The following is a 14729-nucleotide window of genomic DNA, read 5'->3' as shown; positions in this document are numbered from 1 at the left end:
CCGCCTCCGCCCGGCCCGGCCCGGCCCGTCTCACGGCGCCCGCCGGCAGCGCAGAAAGCGCGACCGCAAGCGGGGGGCAGTCCAGGGGCGCACCCTCCTTCTCCGTCCCGGCACTAGCACACAGGGAGGGGCTTTCTGCCACGGCCTCGCACGGGAAGAGGTCGGGCACGAAACTAGTCAAAAATAAATGAATAGCCCCCCACACGTAGAAATACACACTATAAATACTGTGTATGCCTAAAGAATGCAAAGGTTCTGAAGGCCTCCCTGGATAATCCCCTAAATTGGGTCCGCAATTTCTTAGTGCAGGGGCTGCTGTTATGTTTTGAAATTACTCCTCTCAATTTTCACAAATATTTGAACCCTTCACACAAAACGGACACACACAATTAAACCACAGCCCCCCCTTCTCTTAAGCTGACAATCTAGACTTGGAGTTTTCTAACCAGTGAAAATGGCTCAAGGCCCTGTCTGTAACTGGGAAAAGCACTCACAATTCAGACCCGGCTCCCTGCTAAAACACTGATCTCCGGCCCTTCTATTTGCTGCTTGACATCAACAAAAATGTAACTAACCAGTAAGGGGCATGGGCACAACGGCTGCAGCTAAGGGAACTTTTTTGACATAGTTGTGACTGTTGGAAAGAAAATATTCTTTTACAGCAACCTGGACTCACAGATTGCAGAGTCTTGTAGCAATAATACAATCATTTTTTGGAAAACATGTTATAAAATTGTTTTAAAAACACCGCTTCCAATTACAGTTAACAGTACCAAGAACAGGTTAACAGCATCCAACTGCATTTGGTTATAGTCAATTATTTACATTTTTCAAATACCCAGAAGCCAAGCTCACCTTAACCAGGTCAGACTGCAACAATTTTCAATTGAGTACATTGACGTCAGGAAAAATTACAATTTGCAACTTGATAGCACAGGAGGCTATTAGGTGCAGAACAACAATGTGCATCATTGCAAATATTAAATGTGTTTGCATAGAGTTTGGATGGACAAGACAAATGCATCAGAAACTAAAACAACTCTCACTCAGACATCTGCTTGCAATCAAAGAAATATCGAATTGATAATGCAAGCAACAAAAAGTAAAAAAAAAAGTCAACAGATTTAAAATTTATAGTATAATTACCTTCCATTTTTTAAGTTTCAAGCTCTACATGAGCTATTTTTTCTCCACAAATGAGAGTTAAAAATTTTCCTTCTATGCAAGAACAACAATCCCTGTGCATTCACTTATTTCTAGGACACGCAACTTTTAGGAAAACAATAAGGCCCAGGTTCATCCCACTTAATTCAGGGGGCTGAGCAAAGCAGGGTGATAAAAAAATGGCAGGGTCATAAAAAGGGTATTCCTTTTACTGGACTGTTTCAGTATGGCAAATCTTAATTCCTTATCGGTACCTTTGTTTTACAGTCTAAATGATCACTTTCTGAAGACAAATCACAGAGCTAGAACCCCATGTCTCTATTAAACACACCTAGACTATCACTGCTGCAGACAGACAGAGTGAATGTTACTGTCAGAACAGGTAAGTTAGCATCATGTGGGAGCAAATTGATACAAAGCAACCAGACTTGCTCTGATTCTGACTCAAGAAGTATTGGACTGCAATAAAAAACCCCAACCTTTAGATCTGGTTGCAAGTTTGTTACAGAGTTTTTCTACAGGAATAAAGGAAGAGGGCAGGAAGAAGGGAGAAAGTGTTCTTTGTAGTGCACAACAGTAAATTTAGCAGAATACAGCAATGACAAAGATTAGTAAGGTGCTTAAAATGGGAAAAAGAGAAACGGGGCTTTGCTTTTGATGGGGATAAAGAAAAGGTCTCAAGTGTCTCTTTTTTTTCTGTTTCATCAAAGGGTACCCAGAGCCCGAAGGCTTCTGCAGCTGTGGAAACAGCTACATGCTACTATGTAGTTTCCATTTTAATGACCATCTACAGCAACTTTTACCATTCACTGCTTTCCCTCCACAAACATATAACTTTTTATATAATTCAGATTGCAGCTTTTCCAGCAAAGTATAAAATAAAACCCCAGGACAGCTAGAAGCTGTCTGTTCTCTGAGACATAATCCTATTGAACTGTATTTATGTTTTCCCAAACTTTTAAACAAACAGTTGAGTTTTGACCATAAACTTGAGTGACACACCTTGAGAAGTGGCTGGAATGCACCTCTAGTAGGGTATAGAGCAACTGACAGTTTCTAGGCTTTGATACAAGAAAGCACAGTAATAAACCACAAGTATTCCCACGGACTTTGCATAAGCATTAACAATATATGCGTGGTAAAGCTTTACTCAATTAGATGTTTAAGTATTCCAGGTAGCCAGCTTGGATTTTTCTTTTTTACTTGTTTGTTTTCAGGGGAGAATAACAGCTAGAGGGAAAGGGAGAAGGAAAAAAGTTCCATCTTTGCAAGCAATCCTAAAGGACATGGCATTGGACCATGGCTAGCATTTAACTACAGTCTGCTTTTGCCAAGTCCATACAGCTTTCCAAAACATGATTACGGGCTGCCAAATGTGCCCCATCATTGCATCTCCATTATGTGCTTTTTAACACTATCACACAATTTAGAGAATAACTGAATAAAAAAGAATAAAATAATAATTAAAAAATCTCTTCACACCCATGGAGAATTCTACTTACTTAGAATTATTTTAGTTTTGCTAAATCACAAAAGGCATTTGGAAGTGCAAATGTAAAGATATATTCCCATATGCTCCAACATCTTATTTGTTACTCTGGGGCTAAATTAACCTTTTGTTTTTGAGAATATATTTCTCAGATGATTAAAAAACATCAGGAGAGAACATCAGTTGTGCATAAACCATAACTGAATTTACAAATAACCTTTCTCCTCCTGGGTCTGGAGAGTTAGTTTAACTTCAGAGGCTGCTCCAACATGCAGTGTTAGCAGAACTCCTTAGGGAGCTTTCTACCAGCTCGGAAATGCTGAAGCTCAGTGCCCTCAGGCCCTTCCATCCTCTGCACTCCTGAGACTCCAGAGAAAGGCTCAGGAGTAGATAGGTTGAAAAAATGTCAATCAAGGATAACAGGAGGTGCAGGAAGAGGGGACTATAAGCATTTACTTCAGCTTCTTTGTCAAAACTCTTCCAGAAGAGGAGGAAATGGACTAGCCCATGCTTCTTACCACCCCCTCATAATCTAAGTCTGCTGTTTCTGCAGAAGAATGATAGTCTAAGCATGGTAAATCTGGGGTTTAGTTTTTATATTACTGTTTACCAGCCTTCTGAGGAAGTCTAATCCCAGACCCATCCAGACTTGAGGCCATGTGGAAGCAAGGGGTTCTTCCCTGTATTAGAGGTCTAGGTAGGCTCTATCATATACTCCTCCTTAAACAAAACAAAACAAAACAAAATAATTAATCTAGTGATGTGGCCCCTTGCTCCCTCTGAGGACCCACTCAAGCTTTTAGTTCAGGACAACGGAGATTATTTCCCCTCTGTTTTAGGTAGTGACACCCAAGCACGAACGCAGTTTCCTAAGACGTTACACACACTGACAACAGTCAGCATGGACAGTTACAGGACTGGGCTTGAGTGTGCACTGAGAGAGGGCAGATCTGATGTTGCAGAGGCAGCCTGGGACAGTCCAAGACTGAAACTCAGTAGTACAGGACAAAATAGAGTTCCTCTCTCTCCCTTATCCCTGAATGCAGGGGCCCTTCATATTAGAAGACTTTAAGAGCATGTTAAGATTAAAAGATTGTTAGTGGAAATAAGTTTAAATGCACAAGGAATTAAGTAAAACAAAGTTAAATTATCCCATAAGGGCTCCATGTTGCATATGGCAATCTCACAGGGACAGAAGGTGCTCTCTACAGTCCATGAAACCTGCTTTCAACAATACAAAAGAACATGAATGAATGATGTACAACCAAAATAAGGACACGTGGTACTTCAGTTATGGACTTCACCGTCCACCCATTGTATGTGATATACATAGTCTCAGCCAACTGGCAGCATGTAAATTGAAATATCAGAATTACTCAGCTCCTGTCGTTGAAGTCTACTTTTTCCCCACAATTAGGCTTAGATGCTTTAATTGTGTGGGTAGATCAAAATCATTGCTAACTACTTCTGTAATGGATTAGTATATATTCCATTAGATTTTATCCATAAAAAATTCATAAAGAGAATAAATGCCTTGAAAAAAACCTATGTAAATGCATATTCTATACCCATTGAAATAAAATTCAAGTTGTTGAATAATGGGTTTGCATTCAGAACTGTAATGTACCCATGCCAAATGCTTATGCATTCAAATTAGCTTTCTTTCCAAAACTATTATATATTGTACGCAGTCCTTTTTTCTCTTTCATGTAGTAAGGACAGAGTTTAGCATTTCACGTAAGGTGCTTCTATTTAGTCATGTCAACATCTATTCTCAGCCAACTGTGCAAATTGATTTGGCCAGTTGCATCCCTTTTCATACTATCCCACACAATCATCTCGATTCTCAGAGATGGAGACATGTAACATATACAATATCTTCACGGTGTGCATTAGACACTAACATAGACCACTATGCATTTATTTGTTTGGTTTTTTTTCAGTTATTCACTGAATGCTAAATATAGTGCAAGACCATCATCACTTAAGAAGCCTTCAATGCACCAGATTTTATTAGAGCATTCTACGAACGATATATAGCACCAGTTGTTTACCTTATGAATTGTATTCCCACATTCTTTTTCACTAGCAGAGGGATATAAAATGCTTAATATATGCATACATTTTAAACAGCTGGGTAAACAAGAAACGGACTATCTAGAGAAGGAAAACACCCATACTTGTAATTTGGAATAAAAATTAGATACTCACCACTTTTTCAGAGGGTTATATTTCAACAATGCTTTGGTTTTTGGTCTAATCACATGTAGGATGTTGGCTTTTGCCTTCCCTGCTTCCATATTTAACCGTTAACTATAAGACCCTGTTCCCCCACTGCACCCCACAACAGAATCACAATTTAGGTGGGAAGGGGCCTCTGGAGGTCATCTAGTCCAACCTCCTCCTCAATGCACATCTAACTTCAAAGCTTGATCAGGTCAAGGATGGTAAGTCCACAGTCTCCAACCTGCCTGTTCCATTGCTTAGCCACTCACTATGAAATTTTTTTTTTTTTTTTTTTTTTTACACCCAGTTTGAATTCACCTTGCTGCTACTTGTGACTGCTGCCTCTTGTCCTTTTGTTGTGCAACAGTGAGAAGAGTCTAGTTCCCCTTATAACCCCTTTTTAGGTGCCTGAGATAGTAATTAGATGCCCTCTTAGACTTCTCTTCTCCAGGCTAGATAAACAGCTCCCTCAGTCTCTGTGTACATCTTGTGTTTCAGTCCCCTGACTGTATTAGTGGCCCTTCATCACACTCTCTTCAGGTGGTCAATCTCTTCAGTACTGTGAAGCCTGAAACTGGACACAGTACTTCAGATGCAGCCTCACAAGTGCTGAGTAGAGGGGAATAATCACTGCCATTGACCTCCTCACTACACTCATCCTAAGGCAGCCCAGTATGTGGTTAGCCTTCGTTGCTGGAAGGGCGCTCTGCTGACTCAGGTATGTCTCAGCCTGTTCACTTGCGCTGTCAGAGTCTCTCTCACAAAGCCTCACAACACTCTTACTGCCCTTGCTGCTGCTCTTCTCCTTCTACAGGCTGCATAGTCTGGTCTTAAAAGGGAGTGGATTCATTTGAATAGTCCCAGTTTACAAAGTTAGGTATACCAGGATACAATTAAGCAAAATAAAATTTTGGCTTAATATGAAGAACAGCAAGAGAAACAGCTGAGCGGTTATATATGAGTCTCCCAAGGGAAGAAGTAGCGGAGTTATGGCTCGCTGCATTCACAACCCAGAGAGGACAAGGCTGTATTAAGAGTTTGTTGTACAGCACAGTTTTGTATTAGATGTGTCATTTTTTTTAATGGTAAAAAGTTTGCAACAGCTTTTATTTGCTATATTCCCTGCTTCTAGATCCTCAGAACTACAACATGGGTAAGAAAGATTTAATCACCTTACAAGACCAGTTCCAAAGAGAAGCTAAATGGGAGGAACTGACTAGTAGGAGGATTTCTTCTTGAATGTGTGCCATTTTGCTGTTTGGCAAGGGAATGGAACTGGAAATAATTGCACCAAAGTGTCATAAGGCTTTTTCCCAACTACCCAAAGCACGCCTGCTTTATCAGGTATTTCCAGTATTAAGGGGTTTTTCAAGGTACAGGAGATTCATCTTCAAAATCAATGATTTGCCCTCTATGGCAATCTAATGGAGTGTTATATTTTATAAAGCTCACTAACCAAAATTAAGGGTAATGCCATACTTAATGCAGCAGTGAAAGTTTGACTAATATGAGAAGAATTAGTCTAATTTCTTGACAATTCTGTCCATAGCTACTGTCTCTGTTCGCAGACTGGGACATACCAGAAATACATTTTCAGCCCAGAATAACTCCTTATTGCCACTTCACAGGACAACATTCACACATATATAAAATGCTAATCCCAGGAGCAAATCCTCACCGTGAAGAACCGATTTCATGTCTGTACATCCAATTATCTCACCTGTAGTGTTGGCACCTGCATAACTGTTCAGTTTCTTAAAATGTTTCTGCCATCTAATCAGATGTTAATGGAATGGAAAGAACTTCTTTGTGGAATGAAATGAGAGTCACAGCAAACAGTCAGCTGGGGAAGATTTTGTCTGTCTGACTTTCTGGCTAGCTGTCGATCTCCGTTCCTCCTCTATGTAGATCAGTCAAAATGCACTTCTGTCTGAGTACTGAGTTTCAAAGAGACAGTGATATCTTGGAACCCCTTTATACTGCAAGAGGAGGTTTTCAATGGCAAACGCAGTCTTTGCCTCTCACTCTTGATCTGAGCTATTGAGCTTTAAAAGCCATATATAAATGGATCAGCTCTTGTTCTTTAAAGCATTATAAACGGTCTCCCTGCCTTTTGAGGCTTGTAAAAATCACCTAATGTATTAAAAGCCTAGTAGCTTTATATGCAGAAGGATACACAATGTAGACCAAATTTTAGAAGCTGAAATATTGGTCAAAGATTGCATAAATTCTACAGGAGCAATACCTAAATAGAGATCTCTGCAATGACATGCCATTACTGCTCTGAGTTGCTTATACTGGTGCTGTAAAGAGATCACGAGGACAAGTCTTGAACACAGATCTCTAACTACAGGAACTGGAAGGTGTAGGGTAGGGGTGGTGAGGGGAAGAGAAGCAAAGTGGATTTTCTCTCCTTTTTCACAGTTGCCAAAGACTAGTATTATTGGTCTCTCAACCACTGCTTATATACAAGAACAGCAGCCAACAGCTATATTCTGATCTTTATAGGGTGTCAAACCAACAGAGCAGGATTAAATAGTAGAATCAAGGGCAGCTTAATCTCACCATCATTAATCTTTGAGAAACCGCCTTATTAACTACAACTTACTCTTCTGCACCTCTGTCCCGTAGTTAGCTAGACACAAAAGATCCCAGTTACGGTTTAAGAGCCTGATCTAAATCCTCCTGAAACTGATGGGGAAAAGCTTCCATTGACTCCTCTGAGCTTCAATTCAGATAATAATTCAAGAAGAAAAAGTCCATAGAACTAGTTGCAACATGCCTGTCTCAGAAAGATGAAGACATATAACTTAAAGTAGCTGAAACAAAACAGCGCTGAAAGAGACATCTATCACTTTAATATTTTTTCCACTAGGTTGTTCAAAGAATGTACTGGTTTGGATTACACCCTCCACCCCCAGATTACAGTACAATTCTTCATTTATTTTGAACACTGTGATTCTGCCCAGTAGCAACACCATGGCTTTAATCATTCAAGATCCAAAGATCCAAATTCAAAGTCTGAAACTCCTGTTCCATTCTGCACATTCTCTACTTCTGAACCATACATTTTTTGAAAGGGAAAGGTTTTCCAGGAAGGTAAGACCTTGTGCCTCTTACAACCATTTACACCAATTTAATGACATGATTTAGTTATGCTAGCACAGACTGCCTTGCAAAGACTGCACTTTTGCAACACAAACTTAAATTCAGTGGGTTAGACCGGATTATATCAACACAAGGTTTCTACTGTCCAAACACTGCCCACCTCTTTTAGCGGTTTACTTCAATATGTCTAAGCAAATCTAGTTACCACTTTTTTGTTTCCCCAATGAGTCAAGACCTTAGGTTATATGCAGAAAGAATATTACCAGGGTTGGTTCTGATGGACATCTTTCTCCCCCTGAAACACTTTCTATAAATTCTAGCAAAACTGTGCAGCTGAAGGATAACGGTAATTGCAGAGGAACGCACGCAAGTGATCCATACAAGCAAATGCACACAAGCGATTCCAAGTCTAAGAAGCAGGGAATGAAGACAGTTTGCATGTTTCACCACAGGCTGTTTGATGAGACTTTCCCAAATTATGTTTATTAGGAATAGTTACCAAAAAGGATTCTGTTCTTTTTTTAATGCTACCATTCAAAAGCCATCAACCATGAAAGCACATCTTTCTTGCACATATTTGCAGTTTTTACAGAAGGTGTGGAACATACTACCTCCAGGAGCTGTCAAAGTATCCTTACAGGCTTGAAATACAGATTAGGCAAAAGACAGAGAGCTTAAAGGATTCAAGCTACTACGTATACTGTGTGATTTGCAAAGTATGGAGAAAAAGACAGCTCCTTCCAATTACACATACACAAAAAGATAACTGCAGCATTTAAATATGTCAGGAGCAGAATTTACCTTTGTAAAATTAAAAACAAACTAGAACCACCAGCAGTGGTTTTGAACTTAACCAGGCATTCAGGGAGCTGTAACAAGATCAAAAGTATTCCAGTGCCTTGAAATTTCTCATGCACTCATTGCTTGCCAAAGCATCATGAATTCTACTAACAGTTTTTTTCTTTTTCAATAAAGTATCAAGGCATGTAGCTTTTTATTTTTAAAGAACCCTTTACAGTGTTTTCTGGGTCAGGCAAGAGTCGTTTTCCTGGGTAAGGGTAGGAGAAGAACTACAAAGATATTAATCTCATTTGCTCCCATACATATTGGCAAAAGTGCTAGAGCAGGGTGCATTTTGTAGCATTATAGAAGCCTCAAGTGAACGGAATGCCTCCACCAACTCATCTCCAAAATATTTTTGCGGGAAAAAGTATGAATTATTTACAGAAGCAACTGCCTATAAGATTTTGTCAAACTATATCTGTTACAGAAGATAAACATTTCTCCACCATTCCAATTTAAAACAGGTGAACAGCACTTATTTTTTACATTAGGCTTCTAGCTGAAATTCAGAACTACAACTAAAATACTATTGTACTATTATTGTAAGAGAAATGTTGAGAGTTCCTTAATTATAGTGCTGCCAGTGGGAGCCACTGTTGCAAACACACAAAGAAAGGAGGATTAAAAGAACCAGATTCACCCCTGGAGAAAATCCAATAGAAACAGTTGCATTGCCTCAAGAAAAGCCTGACCCACAGGTATTTTCCTTAGAAGACTGGGAAGTATTTTTTGAAACCTTCCTCTTTATTTAGTGACCAATAATCTACATTATGCCTAAGCACATATGACAGTTGAAAACACGTCTCTGAAATAGAAGAGCCAAATTTAAGGAGTTCAAGTGTTAAGCAATAGCCATAAATCAAGAACTGAAATGTGGATAGTCATAAGGGCCACAACATACATAGCTGTCTCAGGTGTAAATGGTACCTGTTGCTCAGGACAGTTATTGGAACATCTGCCCATTTAGGAGCCTGTATAGAAGCACATTTCACCACTGACAACATGGTGAAAACAAGCAAGTATCTAAAGCTGAGGTACCGTTACCATACTAAGTATGTTTTTATTGCTGCAAATCATCATCTTGAGAGTGCTAGGCCCTTGCTTCCAAAAGTGTGAGACACAGGTAATTCCAGTTGGCAAGAGGATGCTCTGGGGTGACAGCACTGCTTTTATATCACAACTTGGATTTCTTGTGTTGGGTACCTTGTTGCCTAAGCTCCCTGAATTAACGGACATTTCAGAACTGCATCGTTTCTTTCTTCATTTCCCACCTAACAATAACAAAGAAGTGTTTCCTGATTCTGCATAGGTGTTGTGAGACTCATTCATTCTCCTTTACCAAAAGCAGAGGAAATCCCACGATGAAGTTAGAAACGTGCTTAGTATAGGATTTCAACAGTCTGTGATAGACGGTGCTAGAGAACATAAATTTAATTATAAAGATTAAAAGCAACAAACAGCAACGCTGCCCTTTCCCCCCACACTGCAACCACAAACATACAGCGGTCCCCCAATTTTCTAATCTTTAGTCATAAGCAATCATAAGCTTGCAAAGAACTAGCTCAAGCAGTTTTAAAATTTAAAATTTGCTCTGCTACATTTAATTCTACTGAAGGTTACTGTTTCACACACACCCCTCTGTTGGTTTTGCACAGTCCAGAACTTTGTTTTTACCTATCTGAAGTCAGCTAAATTAAATTGCCAGACTCTGTGCTGTAGTGGCTAACACACATGTACCTACTTTATTCCACTGACTGTGGAGAAAATAATCTCTGAGAGCGCAGTAGCTTCTTTAACCAGAGAGCTAAATTTACTACTACTTGTCTCATAATGCCTCGAGTGACACAGAAGCCCATAAGCAAATAAGCTGTGACTGGGATATTAAGGAGCAAATAACACCTCTACAAAGACATGCCTTCCACAGATGTAGCATTTTCTGACTCAAGCACATGATAATGTGCAAGTTAACTTTTATCCAGACCTGCAGATATATTCTCTTCAAGAAGTGAGACACAATAACACAAGCAACAGAAACTGGTGTGGAAACAGCGAGTTTCCAAGAACATTATTCTGTAACTTAATTACATTACACGCTATGCATGTTACTCAGAAATTCATTTAGAGACAGAAAATCAGGCTGGGAAGTGAGACTTGACACTGGGAGCAGAGGTGAAGAGAGAAATTAGGGTTCTTAGGTGTGCCATTTGTCTTAATACGTACTTTGTGATGCTGAGATCACTCTCAGTGTATATTAAATAATTCATAGCATCACAACCTGCATACATGTAATATTATATGCTGGCTTTCAGGAACTGCATTACCTATAAAATGACTTCTATTTTTGTTCACAAAGTATATGTTTGTCTTTGATGATGTGCTGGAAGGGGCTCATTAAATTACTAATATAACTATCAAAGCTATTAAATTACCAATTTTGAGGGATCGATTCAAGGCACATTGAGATAAGCATAAATCCCAAGTAAACCAAGTGTCTCTTCACTTCAATGACCCTCCTCTGAGGCTCTGCATGCTGAAATCTCTTTCTCCTGACAGCATTAACCCCTTCTTTGTATAAGCCTCCCTGGACAAAACACTGAAGTAGTTACTCCTAGGGCTCACGAAACATTCTGTTTGGTAGTACATAATGATGGGTGGCGAACGCTTGGTTTGTGTTTACTTTGAGAGCCCGGGGGAGAGATTGCTCCCTAAGCTTCCTGACAGGATGCTTATTTTTATTCACATTGTCACTATGTTTTCCCATGAACAAATATTTATACTTCAGAGGAAATGTTTCAGTAACATGTATCAGGCAGGATAAGCAATGCATTCACTTCCCTCCCCTTTATTATGAGAAAGCAATTTTGCTTACATGAGAAAGTAAATAAATAGATTCCCTAGAGATGCCTGGGAAGGGGTCATTCTTACAGGGAACCCGTCTTGAAAATACTGGCAGCATGTCACTCTGTTAGATGACCTGTAGAGGTTTCATTTGTAATTGCAAGAAATTAATACATCAGAGATTTATTGTGCAGAGAAACACACCATTCTTGTACAATCCTGTCTTAATTAAAATATTTTCCCTTCTGACAAATTTTAGTAGCATGTTATGTTCCTATCTGCATTATTAAAACGTACGTTTAATATATATGGCAAGATATAAATCCACCTTTTGTTAATGCTTCTGAACGTGTAGCAGACGGGGAAGGCCAATGGGTGAAAACAACCTAATTTCATTGACTAGTCCAAAATTTGAGCAGCGGGCTGGACTATATGACCTCCTGAGATTCCTTACAACCTGAATTTTCCTGTGATCCTAAATTAAGGAGATGTATTTGGTTTTACTAACTTACATGCTCACTGTATGAACCTGTGAAGATCTGGGTGTGGGACTTGGCAAAAGCATTATTAATATGCACCTGTAATTCAGGCTGGCAACAGCCCCACCTTTTTCCTAGGCTGCACAGAGCAGGAACAGAGAAAGCTGCCTGGCTGCATGAAAGAGTACCTGCATATTTGTGGTACAAGCTCGCTCTTCATCCCAGGATCTCACTCATTTCCTGCATCTGCAGTTAGTCTGTGTAAGTATTCACTCTTGAAAATTAGACTTAGCAGCTTCCATTTCTTTGACGCTTTGAAGAAAAGCTTGACATTGAGTCAAAAGCTACTATGTGCAGAAGCCACCCATTACACTAACTGCAACAACACAGATCCTTTATACGTTTGTTTTTATCTACTGGAATATCAGAACAAAGCTGACTAATCCTGTAAGTGAAAGGATTAATTCTAGGACTTTTCAGTTAAGACTTTCAGTACAAAGTTCTCCAAGTCACAGATGCTATAACTTTAAAATGGCTGACCAAAAGCTGCTGGACAGAACAGCAGCGGTGACAGGCAACACTAAGTGAAATGAGTCAGTTTTTCTTTTTTTTTTTTTTTTTAATTTCTCCCTGGGAATACTTACCTCACAGGAGAAAACAATGTTCATATCCATTTTTAACAGCTTGATCAAAAGCAGAATTCCGTTAAAGGTATTTCATGTCTGTCTCTTACTGTGGCGCTCCTGAAGGGAAAAGGAGGGAAAGGAGAAAAAAGAAAAAAAAAAAAAAAAGACAGAATAAACCTTACTATTTTCAACCTAAAATTACAACACATGCAATACCAAAGACATCTCTTATGATCCATTTTGTATTGTAAAACAGGCCTGCTTGGTCAACAAAACAGTCTTTCAAAGTTTCAAATAGGTAAATTGAATATGTGCATTAAAATACTAACTCTTCACTCCAATGGACTGAAGAAATCATGGGTAGATAGATGAGCTTTTGAGCGTAACTGAAGATTGACACAGCTCTGTCAAATAAAGCTTGTTCTTGAATAATTTTCCTCTGGATTTAGATAAAAAAATCACCTTACGTGTCAGAACCAAACACTGCTGTACCACAGTTAACCAGCTCTTCATAGGTTAGCTAACAGACTCTGAGGAGGGGGTTTTTGCCCACCTTCAAGAAGGTGACAAGACTCTAAAGTATGAGTTGACAGCCTGACAACATGTGAACTGGGACTTCTGTGTTGCTTCCACCTTTGGTCCCAAATGAAATTAATTATAGAAGTGCTTCGTTGGGTTTGAAAAATGTCTGCATTACTGTGGCTTGGTTCCCATCCAGGAGCAAGGCTGAAGTTTTCCAAGAACCTAAGGTGGTAGCAACATTGATTTCACCTCAGATGCTGCCCTAAAAGCAAAGCTCAATGACACGAGTAGCTTTCAGAGGTTTCATGCTAGCTTGAAAAGCAGAACGGAAGTACAGATTCTTCAGCTGAAGAGACTAGCGGCCTCCTTAGCTTTTCTAGGCATTTCTCCCTCCTTATCAGCAACATTTCAGAGTTGAATTTAGGACTGAAGTTAGTTTCTCACAGAAATATCCACCTTCTGTAGATACCCTGCACAAGACAACAGTGAGGGCGAACATAGAAAATGAAGTAATACCTCATTCCACCTTTGTGGAATAGGCAAGCCACTGGAATTGACACCAGAGCTAGAGGCATGATCTTTATATCCCTCTAGAAGTCCTCCCCTTCCCTAGAAGCACCTTTGCTACTTATCCATAAGCATTTTAGTGGCAAAGACCATATCAGTCTTCCTTAACTGCCATGTTTCATGCAGCTGCAACTGTTAGAATCTTTTCACCACCTTTTCTATTGTCTTCACCCTGACTTTCTCCAAGGCAGGCCCTTACAGCCTCCACAGCTCCCTTTGTAAGCCCTACAAGTAACAGCCTTATCCCACAATGAAACAACCCCCCAGATAATGAATTAAATAGTGGCATTAGCATACACAGGGGCTCTCAAACTGTTTAAATACCTATTTATGTGATACTGTGCCATTCATAACTGTTCATTTGTTTCCTCAGTACTGATGGCAGATTAGAAGTTATTTACAGCTTCTTTCAGAACATCCCTTTTCAAAAAAAAAAAAAAGGGATCTGGTTTATCTGATCATAAACTCAGAGCTTTCTCTGTTTTTATTTCATTGAGATCTCATACATTTCAACCAGCCTTTCCCTGCTTTGCCCTCATTAAAATCCACAGACGTGGCCTCCACGGATACACCAAGATCCTTCTCATGCTCAAACAGACATGCAAAGCCCTTCCACCAGCTCATTCATAATTCTTTTTCAGAAATCATTAATTATTTACATTATTGTCCTATTAAAGGCCACATTGAGACTCTCCTGCTTGCTGAGAGATTTTTTTAATTGTTATGCTGTAAAGTCAGACCAGTTGTTTGAAGAGTGTAAACAGATAGAAATGTAGTTAAACCTGATTTTCATCATTACTAAAGCATAAGCCCAAAAGTTCCACTTCACAGAAAAAAGTTTCTGGCCTCCATCCCCCTGCCCCTCAA

General features: G+C 39.5%; 1 protein-coding gene across 1 annotated transcript in view; it reads right to left on the bottom strand.

Moving 5' to 3' along the window:
* RHOBTB1 (Rho-related BTB domain containing 1) overlaps nucleotides 1-12869 on the bottom strand; it is a 50535-nt gene extending 37666 nt beyond the window's left edge. The window contains exon 1 of the mRNA XM_009325837.1: nucleotides 12792-12869. The gene's annotated coding sequence lies outside the window, so the exon portion shown is untranslated. The remainder of the gene's footprint in view (nucleotides 1-12791) is intronic.
* Between the last annotated feature and the right edge of the window lie 1860 nt (nucleotides 12870-14729).

This window comes from Pygoscelis adeliae, unplaced genomic scaffold (genome assembly GCF_000699105.1).
Source record: "Pygoscelis adeliae isolate BGI_AS28 unplaced genomic scaffold, ASM69910v1 Scaffold4, whole genome shotgun sequence".
NCBI classification, from domain to species: domain Eukaryota; kingdom Metazoa; phylum Chordata; class Aves; order Sphenisciformes; family Spheniscidae; genus Pygoscelis; species Pygoscelis adeliae.
Note: the sequence above shows the minus strand (reverse complement) of the source record. Positions and strands in the feature narration are given on the sequence as shown.